The sequence below is a fragment of the Ictidomys tridecemlineatus genome, chromosome 10 (genome assembly GCF_052094955.1).
Source record: "Ictidomys tridecemlineatus isolate mIctTri1 chromosome 10, mIctTri1.hap1, whole genome shotgun sequence".
In the NCBI taxonomy this organism is placed as follows: domain Eukaryota; kingdom Metazoa; phylum Chordata; class Mammalia; order Rodentia; family Sciuridae; genus Ictidomys; species Ictidomys tridecemlineatus.
The window spans coordinates 110,771,768-110,799,631 of record NC_135486.1 but is presented as its reverse complement, the minus strand read 5'-3'; the positions used below and the strand labels follow the sequence as shown (position 1 = coordinate 110,799,631).

Genomic DNA, 27,864 nt, shown 5'->3' with positions numbered 1-27,864 from the left:
TACATTTTATAAGGATATGTTTATTTACTTTCTCATTAAAAAACTTATCACAGCATATTTCAAAGAACACATCATATATCAATGTCACTACAAAAGCCACCACAACCACCCTTATTTTCATTAAAAATTATTGACAAATTTGGTGATAATTGTTGATTCTCTAATCAGAGCTCAGGAGGAGCTGCCAGGACTAACTGGTGGTGAGAGGAGAGAGCCCATTAGACCCAGAAAGGGTGAGTCTTCGTGTCTGGCACTAAGGTGAGCACCTCCTTTCCATCAGAAAATAGAGAATACTCTACACAGACACTGAGCAAGGTCAGCAAAGGTCTCTGGAATCTCTTATCATTCATCAATTAAGGAATATAGAGTCTATCTTCATTTTGAATTTTCTTCGCAAAATAAATTTTTGTTCTCTAATGTTCTGGGTCCCAGGCTCTAAGGACAACAATGCTCAAATTCTTAGGGAAGTTCAGGCTCCACTTATTGTCCCATCTCTGCACACAGCCTTCAGTAATGGGCTTGTCAGGAAGAAGAAGACCTCGATCTCTTAATTTGGGGGGAATCTATAACATATAGACAAGTACATGGAGAAGCAATGAATGAAACACCAGAAACCAAAGCAGCAAAGTAGAGAAGATTCATTATGCCCAGTGATGTCCCACAAACATAAAACTACTTTTAGTATCATATACTTTGAATTCATCCTACTTATTCCCTAAGATGTGTCATGATTGGATAGTAAAATTATTCATTTATCTGAAAAATTATTTCATAAACATTTATCCTGTAAAAGGCCTGAGACAGGGAGGTTCTCTAAGATCTGGTGAGGAGAGCTTAACTCAAACATCAGAACCCTGTGGTCACCACCCCTCACGACTGTGCACAGGGTCTCTACAGGAGACTTGGAGATGAATTTACACTGTGCTCAAGTTCACAGTCCACACATACACACGTCACACTAATCTGCATTGAGTCCATATGTTTTTTACACTTTGTTCCTCATAAAGCCATGGACTTAGAGCCCCCCACAGTAAAGAACTCTAAAATCTCAAAGATGGTGCAAAAGAGACTCACTGGACTATAGAAGAATTAGATGATGAATGAGCATATGTTTTTCTGTGACTAGGCTCCTCAGTTTGGAAAAATATCTTCAAATAAATATTATTTATATGAAAATTTACTGACCTATGTTTCCTTACAAGTTTGGAAGGAGAAGTTCTGCATTACTTTGACAAGAGCAACTTTCATGTTCATGAGAGCAAACCTCATGCCAATGCAGTTTCGGGGGCCATTTCCAAAGGACATGTATATGTACGGATCAATGCTGTCCTTGTTTTTCTTACTGAACCTGGTTCCACAATAGATGACAAGTCAACAAAACATTAAAACCACAACAGTTACTTGTTTCAGTTTGTGCCTTGGACACCCCCAAGCAATGATGTAAAAGATGATTTCTGGGCTGGTCATTGAAATCCAGCTGTGGTTTTCTATGAGAATTGTTAAGCTATTGAGTTTTTCCACCTTTCTTCCCCTTAGCCTATAGAAGTTTTTCCACCTTTCTCTCCCTTAGCCTATAGGAGCTTTCAGTATTTTTAAGATGAGATAAATGATGTTTCAAAGGAAATCATGGTAAATTGAGACAGAAAAGAAAACAAAACACTCATAAAATATAAGCAGTATAATAATAAATACAGAAAATGAAATGAGATAGTGGTTATGTAGGTTATGGCACATGCTATAAAATTTGAAAACACAGACACACACACACACACACACACACACACACACACACATATGCATACACACAGAGTCATGGTGCCATATCTGAGGATATTTAGTTTTAGCATCAGAATAAACAAAATCTTGGGTGATCAAGTCTCTTATAAAAATAATATAAACCTATGCACATTGTATAACCTATGCACATCCTGAAATATATTTTAAATCACCTCTGGATTGCTTATAATAACTAATAATATGTAAATACTATATAAATACTTATTGTATTAGACTGTTTAGGGAAAACTGACAAGAAAAAAACTTTATTTAGTTAGTTGAAAATATAGATCCAAAAACCATACATACAGACTGAGCACAGTGGCACACTCCTGTAATCCCAGCGACTTGGGATGCAGAGACAGTAGGATCCCAAGTTCAAAGCCAGCTTTAGCAATTTAGTGAGACTCTAAGTAACTCAGTGAGACCCTGTCTCTAATAAAATACAAAATAGGGCTATGGATGTGGCTCAGTGGTCATCCTCCCTGAGTTCAATTCCTGGTACGTCCAAAAAAAACATACATGCAGAGGTTGAATATATACTATCAAGTACTATCAAAAATCAAATAAAATATGATACAATATAGTTTTGCAAAATATCTATATATGCATAGAAATATGTTTATGAAAACATGATCATATTATTCATTAATAATTATTTAAAGAATTTAACAAACTAAAAAGTTTCTTCTCAGCTAAAGAAACAATTTGTGAGGTGAATAAAGAGGTTACAGCTTGGGAGTAAATTTTTACTCCTCACACATTAGCTATAACACCAATCTCTAGGGTATATAAAGAACTCAAAAGCAAAGCACCAAAAAAACAAATAACCCAATCAATAAATGAGCCAAGAATCTGAAGAGACACTTCTCAGAAGAAGATATACAATCAATCAACAAATATATAAAAAAATGCTCATCATCTCTAGCAATTAGAGAAATGAACATCAAAACTACTCTAAGATATTATCTCACTGCAGTTCAGAATGGCAGATATTATGAAGACAACAATAAGTGTTGGTGAGGATATAGAGAAAAAAGTACACTCATACATTGCTGGCAGGACTGTAAATTGGTGCAGCCAATATGGAAAGCAGTATGGAGATTCCTTGGAAATCTGGGAATGGAACCACCATTTGACCCAGCTATCCCTCTCCTCGGTTTATACCCAAAAGACTTAAAAACAGCATGCTACAGGGACACAGCCACATCAATGTTTATACCAGCACAATTCACAATAGATAAACTGTGGAGCCAACCTAGATGCCCTTCAGTAGATGAATGAATTAAAATATGTGGCATATATACACAGTGGAATTTTACTCAGCATTAAAAGAGAATATAATCATGGGATTTGCAGGTAAATGGATGGTGTTGGAGAAGATAATGCTAAGTGAAGTTCGCCAATTCCAAAAAAACAAATGCAGAATGTTTTCTCTGATATAAGGAGGCTGACTCATAGTGGAGTAGGGAGGGGGAGCATGGAAGTAATAGACAACTCTAAATAGGGCAGAGGGGTGGAAGGGAAAGGAAGAGGGCAGGGGGTTAGCAAGGATGGTGGAATGTGATAGACATCATTATCCAAAGTTCATGTATGAAGACACAAATTGGTGTCAACATACTTTATATACAAACAGAGATATGAGAAATTGTGTTATATATGAGTAATAAGAATTGTAATGCATTCCATTGTCATTTATTTTTTAAAAATCAATTAAAAATCAAAAAAAAAAGAATTTAGGATAGTGAATGGACATAGCACTTATTTTGTTCCTTGTCACAAATTCATATCATTTTACAAGAAAATGTTATATTTATAACAGGAAAACTGCTTAAAATGCAAAGACATATATAAAAATGATTACATAGCTACCTGTACGTCATCTATGATAAGAAATAAAAGGACATGCTTGGACAACCCTAGCCCAGGGCGATTCCCTTTCCCAGAGGCCCTGTACCTTTCAGGGCAGAACTCCTCAGGCTCTGGCCAGTGCTGTGGGTCTCGATGAAGAACATAGCTTCATCATCACCACTGTCCCCTTCCTAATGGGCACTCCATTGATTTCAAAATCTTTCTTACAGACCCTCTCAAGTCTGCCAGCAATTGGGTACAACTTGAGAGTTTCATTCACCACCATGTCCAGGTACTCCATCTGCAACACAGTATCATAGGTAGCAGCTGCCTGAAGAGAAAAAAAGAGATTTTTGAAAATTCATATTTAGAACTAACTTTAAACACAATCTACATAGTTATATAAAAAAGTTAAGAGGTCCCAAGAATAACAGAACGGAGAAGTAGAGTAGTTCTTACAATTGACTAAGCACTGTAATAACAATCATGTCCATTTGACAACCATGTCCATGGCCCATTGAAAAGTACAGAGTAGTTATGAACATAAGAGACCTTTGGGACAATCCCAAATTCAGTGTGTAATATCTTCAGCAGCATCATGTACTACTTTTTCTCATGTGAGGAAAAGTAACTAATAGAATATGACAATTACACTCAGGCAAAATATGTGAAAGTCAATATAACATTTCACTAGAAAAGTCACAGGTCTATTTCAAGGAAATAGAACATAGAAAAGAGGAAATAACCCATTATACAACCATTTTTCTTGAATAATTCTACTTTGAGTGTGTGTGTGTGTGTGTATGTGTGTGTGTGTGTATATATATATATATATATATATATATATATATATATATATATATATATCTTAGAAATAACACTACATCATGTAAAAAAATGTTGGGAAAAATTGGTAACTTCCACTCTAACACAACCAAAAAAAGTCTAAGATTGGATGGCACCATGTCATGTCATGTTCAGCTTCAGAGAACATTCTAAGGAGGACAGGAAGCCACTCTCAGCCCCACGCTCTGTTGCTGGACCAGTCTCCTGGTAGTTCTTCAGGGCTTCACTGTGAGCTCTGAAGAAGAGGCTTTGTGCCCACTTCACTGCCAAACCAGCCATGCCAGCCCCAGAGACCAGGTGTCTTCATATCCAATAGACTCCCTGTTTAGGCAGAGGTGTCAGAAAAGCAGGCACAACATGTGGCTAATGCCTGGTGAGACATTGGAGAGGACACAAGGCAGAAGTAAAGAGTTTGGCTCAGGAGCCAGAAAACCTGACTCATCCCCTGACCACTTCTCTCTAATACATGACTAGAGTGTGGAGCAGAGCAGAGTCGGCCTGCCCACCAAGTCCAGGCTCACTCAGCAGACAGCCAGGCAGGAGCTCATGCCACAGTTCAGCAGAGACAATGATCTGGACACTTGGGTGACACATGCTTACACTTCCTAGGTGTCATGATGATAACTGGTAATGGATACAATTGAAATTATACTCTTAAAAATTCCTTGTAGTTTTGGGAATAACATTTTCCCCAAAATACTGTTTTCTCCTTCATTTGTCTCTTCAGATCCTTTCCAGATAGAGCTGGTGAAAAGAATCAATGACTATATTTTGGTCAAAGCCTCCTAGGAAGTGAAAAGGAGGAAGTCTTGTTGAGGCTCCGCCTCTCTCCTCCCTCTCCAGGTACCATCTTCTCACCTTATTGGGCAAATCTGCATCAATATCCTGCTGCAGTTTGGTCTGGGCATCAGGATGGGTGGCCAGTTCATACAAATGAAGGAAAGAGCACTACTAGTGGTCTCATAGCCAGCAAAAATGAAGATAATTGACTGGGCCACAAGCTCCAGATCAGACAGGGCTAATGGAAGAGAAAACAAAATTTAGGTAAATTCAGCAAATTACAACATCAGGGTTTAGATGAAGAGAAATCCCACTAAAACCCACAGATAACTAGACAGGACCATGAAAAAGCAATTCAGGGTCATTCTCAGAGTGGTTTTCATTCTCATGTCTATCTGATAGGGGAGCCAAAGGAAAACTAATTTTAATCCAGTTTTCCTGAGGTCTACACCACTCTTAGACTTGGCTTCTAGCTGTGCCATTCTCAGAAGCAGCAAAGATAGGTAATTTCAAGAGACACCATTTCTATCTAAGACACACAATATGATCAATATGGACTTTTAGATACTTGGGTCCTGAAAAAAAAACATGATCTCAGTGCCAAACATGCAATTCAAGATAAAAAAGAAAACATAAAACAAGTGTTTGAAAGGTCTACAGAGTTCAGATTTCCTGATAATGATTTTCTATGATGATGTCATGGGAATATTTAATTATCAAATCTTTTATCCCAGTGAGTATGAACCCCATTAAATAGGACTATAAAGTCAAGGTGTGGGCCAGGTGCAGTTGCACACACTGGTAATCCCTGTGGGAGGCTGAGGCAAGAGAATCATGAGTTCAAAGCCAACCTTAGAACAGCGAGGCGCTACTCAACTCAGTGAGACAGTAACTCTAAATAAAATACAAAGTAGGGCTGGGAATATGGCTCAGCGATTGAGTGCCCCTGAGTTCAATTTCTAGTAACCCTCTCCCCCCACACCAACAAAAAGTCAAGGTTTATAGCTTGGATATTTGCATTCATAGCTACCTGCCACATGTGGGTGTTTAAATTTTAAATAATTAAAAGTCAATACACTTCTGTTCCTCAGTGGCACTAGCCACATATCAAGTGCTCAGTAGCACGTGTGTTCAGTCGTTATTTTATTGACAAGTTAAATATAGATTGTTTTCTTCATCATAGAAAGCTGAATAGAACTGGTAGATACATACAGCATAGATGGATGGATGGATGAATGGATAGATAGATAGATAGATAGATAGATAGATAGATAGATAGATAGGTAGATAGATAGATAGATAGATGGATAATATGTATATGTGAACAAAAAAATATGTGTACTGGGGCTGGGGTTGTGGCTCAGTGGTAGAGCACTCACTTAGCACATGAGAGGCACTGGGTTTGGTCCTCAGCACCACATAAAAATAAAATAAAAGTATTGTGTGCACCTACAACTAAAAAATAAAAATATATTTTTTTAAAAAAATGCATAAGCCCAGTCCTCATATCTAGAATTAATTGCTCAACATTCAGGAATTTTTTCAGATGGTTGTCAAGGCACTGGGTACCATGAATTAGAACTGCAATGGGAGTATTTGTCTATTACAGTAAATTAGGGGGGAAAATTTGAAGGAGAGAGAAAAATAGTTTATTATCACTGGATGTGAGTAGGTACAGAAATATTTCTTTCCTCTGCTCCATGTAGAAGTATTTCATGTTAATAATCTTGTCTGCTGAAAGTATCTAAAAGCAAAAATCTGCAAGATGATCACAGATTTGGATTTCTAAGTTCCATTAATTGCAAAAACAAAAACAAAAAACAAAGCTGTCAGGAGAAACAGAGCAGAAACCTGGAATATCTTGAATCAGAAAGCAAGAAAATACTTGGAAAATAAATTAAAGGGTCATAGAATACACTGTATGATACTATAATGTGGATACATGTCATAGAATGTAAAAGACCAACAGCAAACCCTAATGAAATCTGCAGACTTTGAATGATAAAAGTGTGTCAATACAGGTTCCTGAACTATGATAAATATAACTCGCTGGTGGTGGATATTAATAGTGAAGCATTATATTCAAGACTACATGGAGAACCTCTATGTTTTCAGCTCAATATTGCTATTTGAATAAACAGAAGCTACTTTTTAAAACAATCATTAAAAGGTGACAAGAATAATAGAGGACTCAGGAGCCTACATGAAAGGGATTCCAGTGGACAAATATGGGAGAAATTGAGCATCAAAATAAAAATAGTAAGAAAATAAGTTTAATAAAAAATACCATGCTAGTGAAAGAAATTCTTGTTTATATCAGCTTCAACATTTGAACATGGTTCTAGATGTGTTTCTCTAGAAAGTTCCTCAGGCTACTGTATATAATATCCAAGCATGGCCTTTCTGCAACTTTGTAGAAATGCTCTTCTTCCTTGAGAATCTCCTGCACATTTCCAGAATACACTTCCCTCTGAGTTTCCCCATCAGTAGACGAGATAGCAACCTTGTTTACCTTTATGAGACTCCACATCTTTGGAATTCTGAGAATTTATCATAAGCTGAAGAAAATCCACACAATGCTAGAAACAGAGTAATTTCAAAGATAGAAGGTTAATTATGAAGTCAGAAAAAAATTAAGAGTACAGAACTTATCTTTCCTTCTGAGACTATGACTTACCTTTAAGTACAGAAGTCCAGCTGGAGTTTCCTAAGTCATCAGTGAAGAAAAGTATCCATCTACAAACTTTGGAGAGTAGAACATTTCCCTGAGTGAAAACAGGCTGTGGTGTCCAACAGCTACTGGTCTTTGCTATCCCTGCTTGTGAGCTTCTATGGATTCTGAACACAGCCTCCTGGCCAGAGAGTGGCTGGCTTTGTCTCCTGTTACATTTGTTTGCTCAGGGAGAAGTGCTGGACTGCAATATTTTGTTTTATTGCCTTAATTCTTCACCAAAAATGCCACAGATTAATCTCCTGACATTTTTAGAGCTCGTCATCATATTTGGGCAAGCTTCTTGAAAGATCCCACCATGCTTAAAGCTATGAACTTTGTACTAACACCTGGAGGGCCCATCCTGGCTCCCTAGCCTGCACATATTCTTGTGCTGGCCTTCGTATATGAAACAAAACCTTCACCTAAAGAACCCCATGCCTGCTCCAGGGGCCAGACAGTACCAGCTACCCTGAGAATGCCTTCTGTGGAGAGTTTGTAAAGTGAGAGGTTTGGAAATGCAATGTTTCTTTGCCAATATAAAATATGATTAAATTAAAGCACCAGAAAAATAATTTTATGTTGAAATTTTATCTATTGAGAGAAGGGATATAATAAAATGCTTTTTCCTCTATTTAAAAAAAATCATTTCAACTGATATATAAAAACATTAAGCTATCCATATTAAAACATTAAGTAAGGTACCTGATTACTTTGATATATATCATATATATATATATGATATATATATATATGATATATATACATGCTGTTTGATGTTTATGTCAGTTTAAACACATCTTTAACTGCATTTATCATTTCCTGATGGTAGATGTTTTCAAAATCTATTTGGCTGAATTAATAAGAACAATTTTAACATAGTGCTGCAATAAACATGAGAGTGCAGAGGTCTCTTTGACATACTGATTTCATTTCCTGTGGTTATATACCCAGTAGTGAGATTGCTGGATCATACAGTGGGTCTATATTTGATTTCTGAGGGTCTTCCACACAGTTTTCCATAAAGGCTGTCCTAATTTGCATTCTAGACAACATTGTACAAGGATACCTTTTTAGAGTATTTGGGACTTTTTCCTATCAGCAATATTTATGCCTTGACAAACTAAATTCCATTCCCATTATTTAAATGTAAATGCTTTTTCTTTGGTTCACTATTTTTTCAGTATTTGGAATATATAATTTTATTTATTTAAGTCTTTTATATTAGTTCTTTTTAGTTATATGAGAGTAGAGTCTATTTTGACATAATTATAAAAGCATGGAATACATCTTACTCTAATTCAGTTTTCTCTCTGATTTATTCTTGTATCTCAATTACCAGATGCTAAATTCTTTATTCTCCCCAAACGAAAACCCTCTATTACTCTCAACTAAGAGTACTTCATCTACCTTTTAAAAATATACAAAGAAGTATGGAAGTCAAACACCCATAGGCAAATAAATTATCAAAAATGAACCTCCTCTGTAACCACCACTGGATTTTACCTGTTGTTCCTCTTGAAGGTGACTTTCTTTCATTCTGTTTATGGCTTTCTTTAAAAAATTTTATGGCATCCTTTGGAAACATAGAGATATTCATTGCCTCATAAATTGGAGTAAGGAATGGAAAGATTACTGCAAGGGAAAGAAAAAACAAAGGACATTTCAGTGAAAAATGTAAAATTTAACTAGAGCAATTACATCTTTTCTACCAATCAGAAAAGTGGAAGTCACGAGGGTTCCTAAAGAGGAACTGTTCCTGCTGGGACCACTGATTGGGCTCCAGGACACTGGCTGAGCAAGAGGATGCCATACATAGGGCCACCATCACAACAGTAAGATCAGTGGCCCCTTCTTCTTCTGTGGAGTGACCAAAGGAGCAAGATGAAAACTCTGACCCCTTTCCCCTTCATGTACTGGAATAGAGTGTCTTTGGATAAAACTAGGCTTCAGTCTGAGGCTGCGGTTAATCATGCTGTTCAAGAAAGAGCAGTCAGAATGGGACCAACAGAGCATGTGTTCTTCAAGCACCACAGGAGGAATCCAGAAGGCATTATTAGAAAGAAAACTGGGAAACTCAAAGTATAGGCAAATTGATCAATATACACCTAAATAAACGCTGGTTGAAAGAAGAAAATAAAGTGAAATAAAATAAAGTATTGAAAGGGGAAAAAGGATACATAATATATCAAACTAATATATATATTGTGGAATGGATAAAAAGCCCATTGTGCAGAGGGTAATTCTGATCTATTAAATAAAAACAAAGATCACAAATGAATGATCAAATTTTACACAATAAATCACAGAAAAAAAGAAGAGCAAATTAAACTTAAAGGAAACAGAATGAAGAAAATATTAAGGACCAAAGTGGAAACTAATCAAATAAAAAATAAAATCAATAGAAGAAATTAATGAAAAAATGCAATTCTTTGAAAAAAAAAACAAAATTCGCAAAATAATAGCTACACTGACCCAGAAATAGAAAGGCTACAGTTAGTAGGATTCAAAATAAAAACTGGGGAAATACTGACATTATAAACATAGAAAGAAATATAAAGATGTTGTAACAATCAGATTATCACAACAATTATACAAATTACATAAATGAAATGGACAAATTCCTAAAAAGACACAAACAATAGAAATTGACACAAAAAGTAATACAAAATATATATTGACATACATCACATGATGAGACTAAATTAGAAATTAAGAACTTTTCTACAAAGTGAAGCTCAGGTCCAGATGTTCCATGGACAATTTTACCAAACATTAAAAGAACTAATACCAATTCTTTACCACTTTACAAACATTCATAGAAATATTTGGTATTTTCTAAATATAGAATACAGTGAACATTTGTAAAAAGATCCTAAAATTCCCATGTTAACCTGATCCTAAGACTTGACACAAAGATAACATAGGAGACCTAAAAACTTATATATCTTATAATTATGGATGCAAAATCTCAACAGAATATTAAAAACGAAATAATTTATTGTTCTCTTCTCTCTTCCCCCTTTCTCTCTTCTTCCCATTTATCTGTCTTCCCAAAGTCTCTTTCTCTCTTTTCTCCTGCTACTAGCCAACATATTTTGATTCCTCTTTTATGCTTCCTAAGATCTAATAACTCTATATCCTCATCTCCTACCTCCTTAACATCTCATCCTAACCCCCTAAAGTTCTCTCTTTGTCCACCATTATAAACTGTAGATCCTTTTGCAACCTACTGTTTACATTGTTGATAATAATTAAATGCACCAATTCTATCTATTGTGACAAAACTGTAAACATCTCAATAGAAGCTATTTGGTTTAATAAAGCCTGCATATTGTTTGCATTGGGATAAGTTAATATTAATCTCCTCCTTAAGGGAGAGATCATGGAATTCTTCAGGGACACTATAAGTCTATTGGAAAAAACTGTAATACCTTGGATCTATACTGCTAAAGGGAAAGACACACAAACAATATGAAAAAAACAAGGGAAGAAAGTGCCCCAAACAAACCAAGATACATTACTAGAACCAATGGCCAGCACAGAAGAAGAGATGTCCAAGAAGGAGTTCAGGATGTATGTAATTAAAATATTCTGTGAATTAAAGGATGATATAAGAAAGCAAACACAGGCAACAAAAGGTCATTTCAATAAAGAGCTACATAGCCAAATACAGGAAGCAAAAGGTTACTTCAATAAGGAGATAGAGATTCTACAATAAAAAGGAAAAGAAATCCTTGAAATGAAGGAAAGAATAAACCAAATTAAAATTCAATAGAAATCATCACAAACAGACTAGATCACTTGAAAGATAGGACCTCAGACAATGAACACAAAAATATATAGTCTTGAAAGTAAAGTTGACCACACAGTGAAAATGGTATGAAACCATGAGCAGAACATTTCTGAATTATGAAAAAGCCAAATGTACGAATTATTGGGATAGAAGAAGGCATAGAGTTCCAAAACAAAGGAATGAACAATTTATCCAATGAATAATATCAGGAATTTCTCCAAACCTGAATAATGAATTGGAAAATCAAATACAAAAGGCTTACAGGACACCAAGTGTACAAAATCACAACAGATCTACACCAAGGCACATAACAATGAAAATGCCTAACATACAGAATAAGGAAAGAAATTTAAAAGCCACAATAGAAAGGAATCAGATTACATATAGGAGGAAATCAATTAGTATTTATGCAGATTTCTAAACCCAGACCTTCAAAGCTAGAGGGTCCGGGAACAATATATACCAAACTCTGAAAGAAAATGGATTCCAATCAAGAATCTTACATTCAGCAAAATTAAGCTTTAGATTTCATGATAAAATAAAAACCTTCCATGGTAAACAAAAATTAAAAGAATTTACAACTAGAAAGCCTGGACTACAGAACATCCTTAGCAAAATATTCCATGAAGAAAAAAATAAAAAACAATGAAAATCAGCAAAGGGATGAAATACACTAAAGGAGAAGCCAATCAAAGGAGAAACCAAGTCAAGTTAAAAACCAAAAGTAAAGCAAAATGACTGGAAATATGAATATTATGTTTCAATAATAACCCTGAATGTTAATGGCCTAAACTCATCAATCAAAAGATATAGACTGGAAGATTGGATTTTTTAAAAAACCAACAATATGCTACCTTCAAGAGACTTATAGGAAAAGATATCCACAAACTGAAGGTGAAAGATTGGGAATAAATATACCACTCACATGGACTGTGTGAACAAGCACAGGTTTCCATCCTCATATCAAATAAAGTATACTTCAAGCCAAAGTTAATCAAAAGGAATAAAGAAGGACATTTCATGCTTAAGAAAACCATTCATCAACAAGAAATTATAATTATAAATACTTATGCCCCCAAAAATGAATTATGGTATAACATGAAAAGGCCAAATGTAAAGGCTATCTACATTCATCAAACTCTTCTCAATTTCAAGAGTAAAATGAAACACAACACAATAATACTGGGTGACTTTAATACACCTCATTCACCACTGGAGAGGTCTTCCAAACAAAGAAACTATAGAACTCAATAATATAATCAAAAACTTAGACTTAACAGACATATAGAGAATATTTCATCCATCAATGAGTGAAGAGACTTTCTTCTGGGCAGCACACAGATCCTTCTCTAAAATACACCATATAATAGGCCACAAAACAATTCTTAGCAAATTCAAATAGAGATACTATCCTGTATGCCATCAGATTATAATGGAATGAAATTAGAAATTAATGATAAAATGAAAAATAGAAGCTACTCCAACACCTGGAGACTAAATAATATGCTACTGAATGAGCAAGGGGTAGCAGAAAACATCAGAGAGAAGTTTAAAAAATTCATAGAGGTAAATGAGAACACTAATAAAACATTAAAATCTCTGGGACACTATGAAGGCACTTCTAAGAGGAAAGTTCATTGCATGTAATTCATTCCTTAAAAGAAGAAAAAGTCAATAAATAAAGGACTTAACATTACATTTCAAAGCCCCCCAAAAAAGAAAAATCAACACCAAAAGTAGTAGAAGACAGGAAATAATTAAAATCAGAGCTGAAATCAATGAAACTGAAACAAAAGAAACAATTGAAAAAATTGACAAATCAAAAAGTTGGTTCTTTGAAAAAATAAATAAAATTCATAAACCCTTATCCACACAAGTAAAGAGAGAGAAAAGTTAAATTACTAAAATCTGTGATAATAAAGGAAATATCATGATGGACATATATAAAATACAGAAGATAATTAGAAACTATTTTGAAAATGTATACTTCAATTAAATAGAAAATATCAAAGACAATGACAAATTTCTACAGTCATAATCTACCCAAACTGAATCAAGATAATATACACAAGTTAAACAGATCAATTTCAAAGCAAGGAAATAGAAGACACCATCTAAAGCCTACATACAAAGAAGAGCCCAGACCAGTCAGATTCTCACAAGACCTTCAAAGAAGACCTAATACCAATACTCCTCAAATTATTCCATGAAAAAGCAAAAGAGGGAACACTTCCAAACTCATTCTATGAAGCCAGTATCACCCTGATCCCTAAACCAGCCAAAGACACATCAACAAAAGAAAATTTCAGACCAACATCTTTAATGAACATAGATGCAAAAAGTCTCCATTAAGGGGCTGGGGATGTGGCTCAAGCGGTAGTGCGCTCGCCTGGCATGCGTGCGGCCCGGGTTCCATCCTCAGCACCACATACAAACAAAGATGTTGTGCCCGCCGATAACTAAAAAATAAATATTAAAAAATTCTCTCTCTCTCTCTCTCTCTCTACCTCTTTGTACCTCTCTCTCTTTAAAAAAAAAAAGTCTCCATTAAATTCTGGAAAATCCATACTACCAAAAATGTTATGCAGATTTAATGTTATCCCTATTAAAATCCTAATGACATTCTTCATAGAAATAGAAAAGGCAATCATAAAATGTATTTGGAAAAAATAAGAGACCCAGAATAGCTAGAAATCCTTAGCAAGAAAGAAAGCAGGAAGTATTATCACTATATCAGACCTTAAACTATACTACAGTGCTATAGTAACAAAAACTGCATGGTATCTGCATCAAAATAGACTTGTAGACTAATGGTACAGGATAGAGAACACAGAGATAAATCCACATGAATATGGTTATATCATACTAGACAAAGGTGTCAAAAACATTCACTGGAGAAAAGAGCCTATTCAACAAATGGTGCTGGCAAAACTGGAAATCCATATTGGCACCAAAAGAGACTCGTAGACCAATGGGACAGAACAGAAGATACAGAGACAAACCTACACAAATATAGTTATCTCATACTAGACAAAGGTGCCAAAAACATTCACTGGAAAAAAAAGCCTCTATAACAAATGATTCTGGGAAAACTGGAAATCCATATGTAGCAAAATGAAATTAAGTCTCTATCTCTCACCGTGCACAAAACTTAACTCACAGTGAATCAAGAACCAAGGAATTAGGCCAGGGACCCTGCACGTAATAGAAGAAAAAGTAGGCTTAAACTTTCATTATGTCAGATTAGACTCTGACTTCCTTAACAAGACTCCTAAAGTATAAGAAATAAAATCAAGAAACAATAAATGGAATGGATTCAAACTGAAAAGCTTATTATCAACAAAAGAAACAACCAATAAGGTGAAGAGAGAGCCTAATGAATGGGAGCAAATTTTTACAACATGCACATCATATAGAGCACTAATCTCCAGGATATATAAAGAACTCAAAAAACTTAACACCAAAACACACACACACACACACACACACACACACACACATATACACACACACACAACAGCAAATAACCTTATCAAAAAATTGGCTAAGGAATTGAACAGACATTTCTCAGAAGAAGATATACAACTGATCAACAAATATATGAAAAAATGTTCAACATCTCTAGTAATTAGAGAAATGCAAATCAAAACTATTCTAAGATTTCATCTCAATCCAGTCAGAATGGCAGTTATGAAGAATACAAGCAAAAATATATGTTGATGAGAATGTGGGGGGAAAGGCACTTACATTGCTGGTGGGACTGCGAATTGGTGCAACCACTTTGGAAAACAGTATGGAGATTCCTCAGAGAAGTTGGAATGGAACCACCATTTGACCCAGCTATCCAACTTCTTGGTTTATACCCAAAGGACTTAAAATCAGCATACTACAGTGACACAACCACATCAATGTTATAGAAGCTCAATTCACAATAGCTAAACTGTAGAACCAACCTAGATGTCCATCTACAGATGAATGGATAAAGAAAATGTGGTACATATACACAATGGAATATTATTCAGCATTAAAAGAGAATAAAGTAATGGAATTTTCAGATAAATGGATGGAGTTGAAGAATATCATGCTAAGTGAAGTAAGCCAATCCCAAAACAACAAAAGCCAAATGTTTTCTCTCAGAGGTGAATTCTGATCCATAATGGGTGGGGGGGTCATCCGAGGAATGGTGGAACTTTGGATAGGGCAAGTGAAAGGGAGGGGGGATGAGTGTAGGAAAGATGGTTAAATGAGATGGACATCATTACCCTAGGAACATGTGCTCCATTTGTGTTTTATGTAGTGAAATGCATTCTGCTATCATGTATAATTCATTAGAACAAATAAATAAATAATTTCTTTTAAAAAAAAGAAATGAAGAACTCACACATGCTTCAGGATGAAAGAATTTGAAAATACAATCATAAATGGAAGAAGTCAGACATGCAAAGCCACATATTGTGGGATTCATTAATAGAAATTTCACACTATCAGAAAATCTATAGAGTCAAAAAATAGACCCATGATTGCTTAGGTTTGGGGAATAGAGAGTTGATAATGAAATGTTAGCCTGCTTCTGAGTTGATAAATGGTCACTAGTGATGGCTGAGTATATCTTTGTACTGAAAACCATTGAATTGTATAAATTAAGTGGGGTAATTAAAATGTATGTTAATTATGTATCAATAATTATCTTATTTAAATAGAGAGAGGGAATGAATAACATGGTAGTCCACACACTTATTGAGAGAAGCAAAGGGTCAAAGAAATCAAATTTTAAGAGCTTCTTGACTTTCTCCACAAAGGGATCTTGTGGGTTGTTGAGGGAATCGATGTTCACTCCAAATGAAGTAGCAGTGATCACATCCATGCTGCAGGCCCCCAAGATGCTGAATAGAGAAAGACATGGAAAGTTAAAACCAGTGCCTCTTCCCAATCCTTCTACTATACATGCAGCAAGAAGTAGGAGTAAGTTCACATACCCAGGCAAGACAAGCAGAGAGCCACACACTCACAGTTATCTGCTGAACTATCAGATGAGTCCATGATCCCTTCACACTGACTATGAGGCCTTTATGAGTTGCAAATGAGGTACTGCCCTCGTGCCAGGAGTGATGGAGACAGTGAAGTGACTTAGACTCACCTCTGCACTCAAGAAGCTCACCCACACAGGAATCAGATCCATAATCAGACACACTACAGTAGCACAAATAGAATGTGGATGATGACAGTTGTATACAAACTGAGCTTCAGCAGGACAGGGGTGGAATAACTGAATCTTCCTAAAGGACTCACAAAAGGTGATCTTGACCTTGACAGTACTTTATCTTCTAGTATATCCAAAGTCACAAATAGCAGCCAAACAAACCTTGGTGGATACAGGAGAGATCCTTTCTCAACCAGCTTCCTTGTCTCCTCCTGGGAGCACCTCCTTCTTGGATGAACAGTTGGAGTTCTGACTCCAAACTCTTGCTTTGTCTGCTCATTGCACTAGCTCAACATTTAGAATTCAGTTCTGTGGCAGGGAGTTGGATGGGGCTCCGGGTGGAGCTCAGAATGCCAGAGCTGCCCTGCTACTTACTCTTTCAAGTTGATAAACTTGCCCTTTTCTGATTCCAGTCTCATGTTTTTCACCAACACATCTCCATACTGGTTAATGATGGGGAACATCTACACAAAAAACACAAGATTGTCCATAGTTAAGTGAGGAGACTCAGTCCCCAAGGCTATGGCTTTCCCGGAATGAAGAAGTATGAGACATTTATAATGAATCTCACTATATCTCTTCTAAAACAAAAAGACAAGAGAACGTTTTTAGGAATTTCAAATTCAGAGGACTATCCCTTGGAAAGGGACTATTATCTATCTCACTTTGTACCCATGCCCAGATTAATTCTTTCAGTTTCCAATGAAAAGCCGTCCTATTTTATTACCTCCTTGAGTTTTCCACTGGTGAAGGTTGGAGACAGCAGTGTTCTTATTCTCTTCCACTCTTCATCCTCAGACAAGGAGATGGCTTTTTTCATAAATCCCACTGGACCAAAATTCTAGAGTCCAAAGGAAAAGAGATTTTGTCTACATAAATGTGGAGGTCTCCACAGTTGCAAAAGTTTGTTAAACAAGCATTATTTATTTTTAAAAAATGTTTAGTGACTGCCTACTAGGTAGCTAGACCTATGTCAGACACTCAATAGTATTTATTCCAAGTGCCTAACCTCCTGAGAGTTTGGAAGAGACACCCAGGTACCTAACACCACTTTAGACTTTATATTCCAACCCTTGTTTAGATGAAAATTTCCCTTGATTGGAAGCTTTTTCCAGGAGAATAAACAGGAAGAAGACCTAAGAAGACCTAATACAACCCCCAGGCTATGCAGAGCAGAAATGGGTTAGTGACAGATACCAGATGTTCTTGGTCAACTGTATGTTACCTAAGACCAGTTTTGTCTTTACATGCATTTACAGCATAAGATCTTGATAAAGGGGTGCTTAGATACAATAATTTTTAAAATAATAATATTTGAAACTTAAAGGATTTGGAATATAAGTGTAATAAAGAAATAAACACAAGTTATTAATGGAAGTTCTTCCAATATTTTCTACAAGGGCAAAGGGGGAAAGGAAGATAATTCTGTTTTTCACCTGGGTGCTAGCCCACCAAAGCAAAACCCTTGAAATTTAGTTCCATCATCTAAAATATATTTTTGTATTAAAATGTATGCTTCCAGCCAGGCATACTGGTGCATGCCTGTAATCCCAGCAGCTCAGGAGTCCGAGACAGGATGATCACAAGTTCAAGGCCAGCCTCGGCAATGGTGTTACTTACTCTTTCAAGTTGATAAACTTGAGTAAGTAAGTAATGGTGAGGTGCTAAGCAATTCATTCACTGTGAAAATTTAGGAGATTAGGAACAGAAGGAAGCTTCTTCAACTTGACAAAGAGATTCTATAAAAATCCATTTTCTGCTAACAATATACTTACTGGTGGCAAACTGAATGCTTTCTCCCAAGCATGAGGAATAATTCTACAATGTCTGTTCAGTCATTATACAGAAAAACAAGTAAAAACGTTCATCTGAGTGTAGATTAGTGATTTGGACATGTTGGGAAGTAAATAGAGGCTGGATTCGGGCAGTGTGGAATATATGTCTGTATTGAACATAGCAGCAAATCCTATTATCATGCACAATTATCATACACTAATCAAAGTTTTTTTAAAAATTTTTGTGATGCTGAGTTTTGAACCCCAGACTTTGTGCCTGTGAGGCAAGCACTCTACCAACTGACATAAACCCAGCCCCCAAAGTTTTTAAAAAGTGAAGATAGAGATTGTATGGGAATCCACACATACAGCAGCCTCATCTAAAATTGGGGTAAACTTTGGAAGATTAAAGTCTATATCCTTCAAAAGAAATGTTGACTCTCCTGGCTCTTATTCAACCTCATACTGGAACTCCCAGCTGATGTCAGAGGAATAGAAAAACAAATAAATAAAAGGCATACAGATAGGATTTTCCCTATTTATATGTGCAATCTTTGTCCAATGTGGTCAACACACAAGAAATCAGTCACATTTCTAAGGTTAATGAAGAATTTGTGAAAACACTTTAAAAACACAATCTAAATCTACACAAATGTAGGCATGTGATACATTTGCACAGAGCTGCACATTCATTCATATAGGCACACAAAACAGGAAAAAATGAATATAAAAAGCTTATATTGTATCAATTTCCTGTTACTATAGAAATAGGAACTTAATAAATTTATAGTCATGTAAGAAATTATAATTGGGTAAAACGGAATAATTTATACATGCAACTGCCTGGAAATTTTTTGGCAAGGAATGCTCTCTGAACTTATAAATATCTCAGGATAAAAATTGACTTAATGAGGGGGATCCAACATGGCGGCCGGCGAGGAAGCAGCGATTCTAACGTCTCCACTTTAACCGGATAAGAAAGACCCATTGGAACAGCAGCAGCCTACCTACGGAGGAACTTCTAGCATAATTCCCTTAAGAAGAGAGCTGCCGTGAACTGGTAGGTTTATTGGAAGTGACAGTTTGTCCCAGAGAAGTGGGTCTTGGACAGCCACGCGGGCACAGAAATCTAGTCCCGCAGCCATCAGCCGCTCCCGCAAGCGGCTCCCCCGGGAGGCTTAGCTCTAGCTCTGGGAGGAGCCGCATCACCCGCTCGGTTCCTAACCACGCGGCCACAGCTACCCGGCTAGACAGGTGGCCCCGCGGCAGGTGCAGAAATCAACTCCTGCAAACAGCAGCCGTTTTTGAAAGCGGCGGACACCCGGAGCGACTTGGCCCGCCCCGCCCGAACCGGAATTCGGCCTCTGCCATCCGGGCTCCCCTGGGAGACCTAGTGCTCGCTCTGGAAGCAGCCGCATCACCCACCCGGTCCCTAACCACGTGGCCACAGCTACCCGGCTAGACAGGTGGCCCCGCGGTGGGTGCAGAAATCAACTCCTGCAAACAGCAGCCGTTTTTGCAAGCGGCGGACACCCGGAGCGACTTGGCCCGCCCCGCCCGAACCAGAATTCGGCCTCCGCCATCCGGGCTCCCCTGGGAGGCCTAGTGCTCGCTCTGGGAACAGCCGCCTCACCTGCCCGGTTCCTAACCACGTGGTCGCAGCAACCCGGCTCTACAGGTAGCCCCCCCGGTGGGCGCAGAGGTCCAATCCCGCAACCACCAGCAGCTTCTGAAAGCGGCGGCGGCGGCCCGGAGCGGAGTGGCAGCCCAAACCGGCAGATGCCTCCGCCATATCGGCTCTCCCGGGAGGCCCTGCTCTCGCTCGGCGAACAGCCAAACCACCCGCCCGGATCTTAACCACGCAGACACAGCTACCCTGCTCTTCACGTGGCTCCCAGTGGCCTGACTCAGCTAGAAGGGTCCCCGCATGGCCCCGTACATGGCCATGCCCTCCGGGCTCTGCTAATAGCCCCGCCCACCTGGCGAACAACCGGGAAACTTCAAAATCTCTCTGTGGGCGTGACCGCAAGGACCAAAGGACTCTCGACACCCAACTCCCCTTACTGCCAGAGTCAGGCAGACCTGAGACCCACCAACAGAACAGGCCTAGAGGCCTGCCAGCATGGTAGATACGCCACTCCATTTGGAGTAGGGGGGCAGAGCAGAGCAGCCGCCTGCATCCGGATCAGGCCCAACGACCTGAGGGGGTGATAGTCATATCGCCACAATTGGAGGGGGGGCAGAGCAGAGCCGCCACCCGCTCCCACAGGGTGGGCAGACCTGCAAACAACAGGCAGAGCAGGCCTAGCAGCCTGCCAGCGCGGTATTGAGATCACCCCAACTAGAGAAGGAGCACAGCCACTACCCGCCCTGCAAGGGAGATTTTTCAACTATACAAGAGCAATATAAATAATTAGGGGGAAAAACTCATAAACACAACAGTTTCACCAAGAAGAAAGAAACGTGAGCAGCATGAAAAGACAAGGAAAGAAAGGACCACAAGCAATGCAGGTCAACTCAACTTTAGAAGAGGTAATAGCTGCAACAGATGGAATGTCAGATAAAGAGTTCAGGATATATATGCTTCAGATGATCTGGAGTCTCAAGGAAGACATGAGACAGCAAAATCAGACAATGAAAGATCACATTGACAAACAAATCCAGGAAGTAAAAGATCAATTTCACAGGGAGATAGAGGTAATAAAAAAACAAACAAATAGAAATCCTAGAAATGCAGGAAACAATAAACCAACTTAAAAACTCAATTGAGAATACTACCAGCAGAGTAGATCACTTAGAAGAGAGAACATCAGACAATGAAGACAAAGTATTTCAACTGGAAAAGAACATAGACAGCTCAACAAGTCTGCTAAGAAACCATGAGCAGAACATAAAAGAATTATGGGACAATATCAAAAGACCAAATTTAAGAGTCATTGGGATACAAGAAGGCACAGAGCTCCATACCAAAGGAATAAACAGTCTATTCAGTGAAATAATACGAGAAAACTTCCCAGACTTGAAGAATGAGACAGAATCCCAAATCCTAGAAGCCTACAGGATGCCGAATGTGCAAAATCATAAGAGATCCACACCTAGACACATTATAATGAAGATGTCCAACATACAGAATAAGGAGAAAATTTTAAAAGCTGCAAGAGAAAGAAAGCAGATTACATTTAGGGGCAAACCAATCAGGATAACAGCTGATCTCTCAACACAGACTCTGAAAGCTAGAAGATTCTGGAATAACATATTTCAAACACTGAAAGGAAATGGGTTCCAACCAAGAATCGTGTATCCAGCGAAATTAAACTTCAGGATAGAAGATGAAATTAAAACCTTCCACGATAAACAACAGTTAAAAGAATTCACAGCTAGAAAACCATCTCTTCAAAAAATCCTTTGCAAAACATTACAGGAAGAGGAAATGGACAATAACATTGAAAACCAACAATGGGAGGTAGGACAGTAAAGGGGGGAAAGTAGTCAAAGAGAATAACAAATCAGGTTTAGTAACATCAATAAACAAATATGGCTAGAAGAACAAACCAGATCTCAATAATAACCCTAAATGTTAATGGCTTAAACTCACCAATTAAGAGACACAGGCTAGTAGAATGGATCACAAAACAAGACCCAACAATATGCTGCCTACAGGAGACGCATCTGATAGGAAAAGATATTCATAGACTGAAGGTGAAAGGTTGGGAAAAATCATACCACTCATATGGACTGCAGAAACAAGCAGGAGTGTCCATACTCATATCTAATAAAATAGATTTCAAGCCAAAGTTAATTAAAAGGGATAAAGAAGGACACTTCATACTGCTCAAGGGAACCATACACCAACAAGACATAACAATCATAAATATATATGCCCCAAATAATGGTGCAGCTGTGTTCATCAAGCAAACTCTTCTCAAGTTCAAGAGTCTAATAGATCACCATACAATAATCATGGGAGACTTCAACACACCTCTCTCACCACTGGACAGATCTTCCAAACAAAAGTTAAATAAGGAAACTATAGAACTCAATAACACAATTAACAACCTAGACTTAATTGACATATATAGACTATACCACCCAACATCAAGTAGTTACACATTTTTCTCAGCAGCACATGGAACCTTCTCAAAAATAGACCATATATTATGTCACAGGGCAACTCTTAGACAATATAAAGGGGTAGAGATAATACCATGCATCTTATCTGATCATAATGGAATAAAACTGAAAATCAATGATAAAAGAAGGAAGGAAACATCAAGCATCATTGGAGAATGAACAATAGGATGCTGAATGATCAATGGGTTTTAGAAGACATCAAGGAGGAAATTAAAAACTTCCTAGAGTTAAATGAAAACACAGACACAACATATCGGAATCTATGGGACACATTGAAAGCAGTTCTAAGAGGAAAATTCATTGCTTGGAGTTCATTCCTCAAAAAAAGAAAAAACCAACAAATAAATGATCTCTTACTTCATCTCAAAATCCTAGAAAAAGAAGAGCAAAACAACAGCAAAAGAAGTAGAAGGCAAGAAATAATTAAAATCAGAGATGAAATTGAAACAAAAGAAACAATTGAAAAAATTGACAAAACCAAAAGTTGGTTCTTTGAAAAAATAAATAAAATCGACAGGCCCTTAGCCATGCTAACGAAGAGAAGAAGAGAGAGAACTCAAATTACTAACATACGGGATGAAAAAGGCAATATCACAACAGACACTTCAGAAATACAGAAGATAATCAGAAATTATTTTGAATCCTTATACTCCAATAAAATAGAAGATAGTGAAGGCATAGATAAATTCCTTAAGTCTTATGATCTGCCCAGATTGAGTCAGGAGGATATAGACAACCTAAACAGACCAATAACAATAGAGGAAATAGAAGAAACCATCAAAAGATTACCAACTAAGAAAAGCCCAGGACCGGATGGGTATACAGCAGAGTTTTACAAAACCTTTAAAGAGGAACTAACACCAATACTTTTCAAGCTATTTCAGGAAATAGAAAAAGAGGGAGAACTTCCAAATTCATTCTATGAGGCCAACATCACCCTGATTCCAAAACCAGACAAAGACACTTCAAAGAAAGAAAACTACAGACCAATATCTCTAATGAACCTTGACGCAAAAATCCTCAATAAAATTCTGGCGAATCGGATTCAAATACATATCAAAAAAATTATACACCATGATCAAGTAGGATTCATCCCTGGGATGCAAGGCTGGTTCAATATACAGAAATCAATAAATGTTATTCTCCACATCAATAGACTTAAAAATAAGAACCATATGATCATCTCGATAGATGCAGAAAAAGCATTCGACAAAGTTCAGCATCCCTTTATGTTCAAAACTCTAGAAAAATTAGGGATAACCAGAACATACCTCAACATTGTAAAAGCAATCTATGATAAGCCACAGGCCAGCATCATTCTGAATGGAGAAAAATTGAAGCCATTCCCTCTAAGATCTGGTACAAGACAGGGATGCCCTCTCTCACCACTTCTGTTCAACATAGTCCTTGAAACACTGGCCAGAGCAATTAGACAGACGAAAGAAATTAAAGGCATAAAAATAGGAAAAGAAGAACTTAAATTATCACTATTTGCAGATGATATGATCCTATACCTAGCAGACCCAAAGGGTCTACAAAGAAGCTACTAGAGCTAATAAATGAATTCAGCAAAGTGGCAGGATATAAGATCAACACGCATAAATCAAAGGCGTTCCTGTATATCAGCGACAAATCCTCTGAAACGGAAATGAGGACAACTACTCCATTCACAATATCCCCCAAAAAAATAAGATACTTGGGAATCAACCTAACAAGAGAGGTGAAAGATTTATATAATGAAAATTACAGAACCCTAAAGAAAGACATAGAAGAAGACCTTAGAAGATGGATAAATATACCCCACTCATGGATAGGCAGAACTAACATCATCAAAATGGCGATATTACCAAAAGTTCTCTATAAGTTCAATGCAATACCAATCAAAATCCCAACAGCATTTCTTGTAGAAATAGATAAAAGAATCATGAAATTCATATGGAATAATAAAAGACCCAGAATAGCAAAAACAATGCTAAGCAGGAAGTGTGAATCAGGTGGTATAGCGATACCAGACTTCAAACTATACTACAGAGCAATGGTAACAAAAACAGCATGGTACTGGTACCAAAACAGGCGGGTGGACCAATGGTACAGAATAGAGGACACAGTAACCAATCCACAAAACTACAACTACCTTATATTTGATAAAGGGGCTAAAAGCATGCAATGGAGGAAGGATAGCATCTTCAACAAATGGTGCTGGGAAAACTGGAAATCCATTTGCATCAAAATGAATCTGAATCCCTATCTCTCGCCATGCACAAAAGTTAACTCAAAATGGATCAAGGAGCTTGATATTAAATCAGAGACATGGCATCTGATAGAAGAAAAAGTGGGCTATGATCTACATACTGTGGGATCGGGCCCCAAATTCCTCAATGGGACACCCATAGCGCAAGAGTTAACAACTAGAATCAACAAATGGGACTTACTCAAACTAAAAAGTTTTTTCTCAGCAAAAGAAACAATAAGAGAGATAAATAGGGAGCCTACATCCTGGGAACAAATCTTTAATCCACACACTTCAGATAGAGCCCTAATAACCAGAATATACAAAGAACTCAAAAAATTAGACAATAAGATAACAAATAACCCAATCAACAAATGGGCCAAGGACCTGAACAGACACTTTTCAGAGGAGGACATACAATCAATCAATAAGTACATGAAGAAATGCTCACCATCGCTAGCAGTCAGAGAAATGCAAATCAAAACTACCCTAAGATACCATCTCACTCCAGTAAGATTGGCAGCCATTAGGAAGTCAAACAACAATAAGTGCTGGAGAGGATGCGGGGAAAAGGGCACTCTTGTTCATTGCTGGTGGGACTGAAAATTGGTGCAGCCAATTTGGAAAGCAGTATGGAGATTTCTTGGAAAGCTGGGAATGGAACCACCATTTGACCCAGCTATTCCCCTTCTCGGTCTATTCCCTAAAGACTTAAAAAGAGCATGCTACAGGGACACTGCTGCATCGATGTTCATAGCAGCACAATTCAAGATAGCACAACCTAGATGCCCTTCAATAGATGAATGGATAAAAAAAAAATGTGGCATTTATACACAATGGAGTATTACTCTGCATTAAGAAACGACAAAATCATAGAATTTGGAGGGAAATGGATGGCATTAGAGCAGATTATGCTAAGTGAAGCTAGTCAATCGTTAAAAAACAAATACCAAATGACCCCTTTGATATAAGGGGAGTAAACAAGGACAGGGTAGGGACGAAGAGCTTGAGAAGAAGATTTACATTAAACAGGGATGAGAGGTGGGAGGGAAAGGGAGTGAGAATGATATATAAGAGGAAAGGAGGGGTAAGACAAGATAATACAAATGGAAGAAATGATTTACAGTAGAAGGGGTAGAGAGAGGAAAGGGGAGGGGAGGGGAGGGGAGGGGGGATAGTAGAGAATAGGACTGACAGCAGAATACATCAGACACTAGAAAAGCAATATGTCAATCAATGGAAGGGTAACTGATGTGATACAGCAATCTGTATACAGGGTAAAGTTGGGAGTTCATAACCCACTTGAATCAAACTGTGAAAGATGATGTATTAAGAACTGTGTAATGTTTTGAACGACCAACAATAAAAAAAATGAAAAACTTTTAATTAGAAGAGGATTTAAAACTAAAAAAAAATTGACTTAATAAATAAATGTTACTTTGGATTAAACAAAGAGGAACAAAAGGAAGGGTGGGGGGACAGTAATAGGAAAGACTGTAGAATAAATTAGACATAACTTTCCTATCTTCATATATGAATACACAACTAGTGAAACTCCACATTATGTCCAAACACAGGCTTGGGAAGTTGTACTTTATGTATGTATAATATGTCAAAATACATTCTAGTGCCATGTATAACTGAAAAGAATAAATAAAAACTTAAAAATAACTAAATAAATGTTAAAATGTTGAAAAGTGAATGCTTACCCGCCTGTTAGTGAAAGCAGAATAACATTCTTTGATGAGAACTGTTTTGATAATGCTTGGCTCTGTAATAACCAACACAGGCTGTCGACCATCATATAGGCTGTATTAGAAAAATAGGGCTGGTTAAATCTAACAGCCCAGATTCTACAGCAAAAATCCAGACTTTAATCCTGATGTTACCTATTCCACCTGCCTAGTCCTACAATACATAGCAACATGAAGTTCTGGTTGGGGATTCTGACCACAGAGACCACTGGAGTCTTCATAGCATAAAGGGTAATGTAGGTAAATGCATGAAGGAGAGAAAGAAATGCTTAGGTCTACTTCATTGAAAAGTCAATGCTAAAAACTTAAAAATGGCAAATGAGCAACAATAATGATGACAATAAAAAAGAAGAAAGAAAGTAAAGGAAATGAAGAAAGCCGAACAGAAATGGCTTCCCAGGACCTCCCAGCCTTTTGTTCAAAATCAAACATTAAATCTGAAATTTAAATAAGAAATTTTGCTTTTAAACTAAATGGAAGTCAATGGAGGAAAAAGATGATGCCATAGACTTATAAGCTCATGATAAAAAAAAAAGTTCTCAAATAATACATATCATTCAATTAAAGGACTCAAAAACAAACAAAAATGGGAAAGATTGGAATAACTACACATTGGACATAAACTAAGGCTAGGAGATCTGGGTCATCAAAAGCAGGAGAAAAGCCAAAACATGCAACATTCTCAACCTAAGTCAGACTGTAGACCCAGACTCCTGATGACATGCAGGACCCTTGGCAGGACAAGCCTCCAAGGACTTTGCAGCACAGAGGGTTTCATCCCAAAAGCTCTGGACTGAGGTTGTCCTCACGTGTTGGGGCACCACATAATAACAAGTCTACCAAAGAGAAATTTCCAGAATACTCACCCCCATGTTTTTCCATACTTTTTATAACATTCTGCATCAAAATTTAAAAAAAAAAACCTAGGAAAAAGAACAATATGAAATTCCATTATTGTTGTAAATATACTGATATCACATCAAATGACTCAAATCCCATGAAATCAGGCTTGATG

General features: G+C 37.3%; 1 pseudogene across 1 annotated transcript; it reads right to left on the bottom strand.

The window, feature by feature from the left end:
• Positions 1-27,768, bottom strand: LOC101966962 (cytochrome P450 3A9-like; annotated as a pseudogene). Its single transcript, XR_013426831.1, has 11 exons — positions 27,716-27,768; positions 26,805-26,904; positions 17,687-17,800; positions 17,335-17,423; positions 16,494-16,642; positions 9,470-9,598; positions 7,766-7,832; positions 5,332-5,491; positions 3,734-3,958; positions 1,186-1,348; positions 1-563 (listed from the first exon to the last, which is right to left on the bottom strand). The product of XR_013426831.1 is annotated as a cytochrome P450 3A9-like (transcript).
• Between the last annotated feature and the right edge of the window lie 96 nt (positions 27,769-27,864).